Source organism: Sciurus vulgaris (genome assembly GCF_902686455.1).
Source record: "Sciurus vulgaris genome assembly, contig: HiC_scaffold_611_arrow_ctg1, whole genome shotgun sequence".
NCBI lineage: Eukaryota > Metazoa > Chordata > Mammalia > Rodentia > Sciuridae > Sciurus > Sciurus vulgaris.
In genome coordinates, this window is record NW_027632409.1 from 6,651,757 (window position 1) to 6,656,382 (window position 4,626).

Below are 4,626 nucleotides of genomic sequence, written 5' to 3' on the forward strand. Positions count from 1 at the left end.
TCTGAAGTCTTTTTTCTGATATTTCTTCTAACATATTGCCATTGGATTGTATTAATATAGAATCTAGATTTGTTTGGATCATTTTCTTCCCTTGATTTTTCATGTTGTTCATGTATCTTCCCCTTTAGCAGTGCAAATCTGGGGTATTGGAGATTACCCCCTATAGGCTTATAGTGGCCCTATATGTTTCCAAAACCCTTTCTTTAAGGGGAGATCAATATTAGCAGTGCCCAATTCAGACACTATGCAATCCTAGACCAAATATCCCCTATGAAGACAATAACAAAATTGTCATAATAAACAGAATGAGTTCAAATATTATCTTCAGTATAAGAAACAGATTTGCAATAAAGTCTGCATTTTCTAATGGAGGACAAAGAGGATGCAGAGGGATGTAGGATGTAGCTGTTAATGTGATAAGAATAGAATATACAGAAGTTGTATATAATAGAAAGCGTGAGAGTGTATTCAAAAGAAATTGGATGTTAGCATGCAAAATGGGAGAAAGAGACTCTGAGGGAATATGTATACAAAGGGAAAAGAGAGCACGAAAAATAAAGAAAGAAAAACAAAATTGTTCAATATGAAGAAAAAGGAAAATCTACACTATAGCAGTCATATAGTATTCAAACCTCCCAGTCTTCAGTTGCCTGATGTATGACAGGTACCTGACAATGAGCTTCAAGCCTCCAGCAGGTGTCTCAGGATGGGATTTGCCCCACATAAAGATCAGACCTCTGGCTTTCAGGATTATCCAAGATGGCCTCTCTGGCTTCCAAATGTGTTGGCAATTGGGAGCTGCAGCTCGGGGTATGGACATGGTCAGCTGGAGATCCTGGAGGTGGGGTGCGGCTGGTCAGGCAGGGGTCCTGGAGTTCAGGTGTGTTTGGTCTGTTTGCGGGATCCTGGAGCCCAGGTGCAGTCTGTCTGGGGTCCTGGTGATAGGGCGCAGTCGGTTGGCCTGGGGTCCTGGCGGCAGGGAGCAGTCAGTTGATGTGAGGGTCCCAGACACAGGGAGTGATCGGTCAGGCTGAGGGATCCTGTAGATACTGTAGCAGTGCACTTCCAGGCAACAGAAGGCAGCTGGTGCTCCACTGGCAGTTGGTGATCGGTTTGCTGACTGTTGTTGAATGATTGGGAGGTGAACCTCATGCTTTGGATGATGTACAGATGTAAGGCAGGTAATGGATAGGCGAGAGGCAGGCAAATGGCGGATGATAGGTGCCTGACAGTGAGGAACCTGCAATCAAGAAAGGTGTCAATATACTGGTACACTGCAGGTGGTCACAGCAGACAAATGGGGTAGACAGCAGGGATTGATAAGCAGCAAAAACTGCTTCACCAGGAAACAGATATCCTCTGCTTGAAACTGGAGTTATGGAGCAACAAGGAATGCAGCCTCCCTCTAGTCCACAATCTTGGATCTCCACTTGTTTTCTTAATATAAGCTTATGAGTGCAGTGGCATGTGTGTGCTCACCACAGCTATTTGGGAGACTGCTTGAGAATTGCTTGAACTCAGGAGTTCCAGACCAGACCAGGCAACATTGTGAAATCTCATCTCAAAAGCAAAAGAAAATAGAACAATTTACAAATAACTATCAAGTTAACAAAATGTCTGGGCTCACAAATTTCAACTGCATATTATAAAGTCTGATATTGTGTTGTCTAAAACATTTTTATGTGTTGAATATGATTTTTATATCAATATTGAAACTCTAATTTAATTAATTTTTCATACATAGTCATAGGGAATTAATTCTTCAATATATGAAAGCAGAACCTAAAAATTCTGAAAATATCAACCTATGTAAGATTTCTGAAAGTGAATTTTTCTTGGTATTCATGGCTCAGATCAAAAAATAAATGTATGCTGGGTGCAGAGTCAGCAATCCTGTAATCTTGGCAGTTCAGGAAGCTGAGGCAGGATGATTGCAAGTTTAAAGCCTCAGCAACTTATTGAGGCCCTAAGTAACTCAGCAAGACACTACCTCAAAAATTAAAAAGGACTGGGGTATCTTTCAATGGTTCAGCTCCACTGAATTCAATTCCTGGTGTAAAATAATAAATAGGAATAAGAATGTTCTGATGGCAGAGGAGCAGTTTTTATATATATATATATATATATCATATATATATGATATATATACATATATATGTTACATTCATATTGTTCTTATTTACTTTCTTAGTAGTACAGAATTCATGATTATTTAAGCAACTAATTGTAGGAAATTTATAATCTGAAATGATATTGTCTAAAGAAATTTTATGATAATTTAATTTTGGTTCCTGAATTCTTATATTTTGTATAAATAAGAAAAGTATTTCCAAATTATTATGTTGTGTTTCCTCTATCTGGAGCTGTTGTGTGTCATAACAACATAAGAATATTCTCTGATAATTGTTCCTACTGCAATTAGTCTAGAAAAATTATGCTATTTGACATTTTCTTTATGCTCCTGAATCAGCTAATAATATTGCTTTCTGACCATTTGAAACTTTTAGTTAAAATTACAGTCATGGGACCAAGTGTTTACTTTTAGGTATCAAATTTTAGAGAAATTCTATGTTTCTTCCTAGCATTTCAAAACTACAAAGTATGGGACACAGGTATTCTTAATTCATTAATTGCCTTTCAGAAATATAATTAGTGTCTATTATAGAAAAATCTCCATATAGGGGCCCAGAGGAATACTCTGTAACAAAGAATCACAGTTGTACACATTTAATGTTTTGTATTTTCTATTGTTGATTAAATAAACATTTTCTTCTCTTCTTTAATAGTGGATGAAAATTCTACAGATGACCCTTTAAACAAGTATGATTTTATTTATTTTAAAAGATTGTAAGCTAACTGATTAGAAAATGAAAATAAAAGGAATAAAGATTTTTTTGAGTGTTCCAGTCTGGGATAGACAATTATTCCTAACACTTGTTTATTAAAGTCATCACACTGACTCTGTAAATGCCTGTGCTATCATAACCTGTTATTTACTAATTAATCAGCTATCATTAATAGAAGTTGACTCTTTGTCCCATGTTTCCATAATTAATAAGTGCCAGGCCTGCAGTTAGACTGTAAACTTGCCTGACTGACAACTCCATTGTATTCCTCCACTGTATAGGTCGATGCCAGTGCAGAACTAGAATCATGATGCAGGTCTATATAATTAATTCAGAAAGGCAAAATCAGTTGTATGTTAATTCTGATTCATTATTTATCTGAGCAGCCTGCTTATAGAGTTTTAGGAAAAATCTCACAGAGCTGTGGTCACATATTTTCTTTATAAACAAGATCAGACTAGTTCTGTAAAGGAATTATTTTACTTGAAGTCAAGAATAGCTTTGTGTAGACGATGTTATATTAGATATATTAACCCTCTGTATAGAGATATATCTACTTTGCAATTTTCCAGTTTGGTTTCCTTCAATACCCTACCCACATTTTTTTTTTTTCTGTTTTTAAGAGTTACATTTCCCTTCAGGGTACTATTTATATTTAGTTCTAAGAAGAAATTTTTTCCTTTATAGAGTTTTTTCTTTTTCTAGGATTAAAATATCTTCTTGAATTTTTATGTTTACTTTCTCTTATGCTCTCTTGTTGTTTCCTTTTTTATTCTCTCAATTGAATATTCTTTTCTTCTATTGACTGAATCAAAAGCTCAGAAAATTTAAGAATTTTAAGAAATTTTAACAACTAATCAATGTACCCACTAATCCTTCAATATGTTTTTGACATGCTGGCCAAATGATGGCCATGATGGTGAACCTGATCTTATAGATATTAAAGGGAATTTTCTGAGTGTTGAAAGGGGTAGCAATGAGATTTGAACTGAGGCTCCTCAATTCTAAACTCAGTGATTCTCCTGATTATCACTGAAGCTCTTAAATGTAGTGAATGTGTTTACAACAGACATTACAGTGTAGGAGTGACTGTGGAAAGCAACTGAAGTGGGTAAGGTGGGATTACTAAGTGAGCCCAGCAGTAGAGTATCAGAGTGAAACTAAACAAGGGAAGAGCAAGACTGAGGAGGAACATCACTGCATTGGATACAAATAAGGGTTATAAAAAATAGACCAAAACCTTGGGGTTTATGACCAGTTTGATTAACACAAAAAAGATATTCAGGACATAGGGTATGGGATGCTCGCTAGAAAGGCATATTAAAATAGAATTTGAAAGAAGTTCTGATAGTCCCTTTATACTCTTGTTTAATTGCAATAAGTGACAAAATTCAAGGTTCTGCTGAAAGATATTAAAATAATTTGAGGGGGTTTCAAGATGATGGACTAGAGGGTGGCTGCATTTAATGTTGCTCCAGGAATCAGGATTCAAAAGAGTTGATATTGAGAGACTTGGGACCAACTCAAAGCTGCTGGGTGAGTCTCTCCCATTGGGGAGGTGTCCTGGATGGGCTGGTAGTCCTGGAATGCAGGGAACTTTGTGAAGTAGAGTTTCCCAATGAGACACCCCTCCCCCCACTGGAGCAGTGAACTTGGACAACTGGGAGCATAGTAGAGGAGGCCGCTCAGCACAGCACTTGGAATAAAAGCAACCACTGGGGCTCCGGTCGGCTGCTCAGAGGAGGAGCTGCGTGGTGAGCTGTTTGGACTCATTTGGACT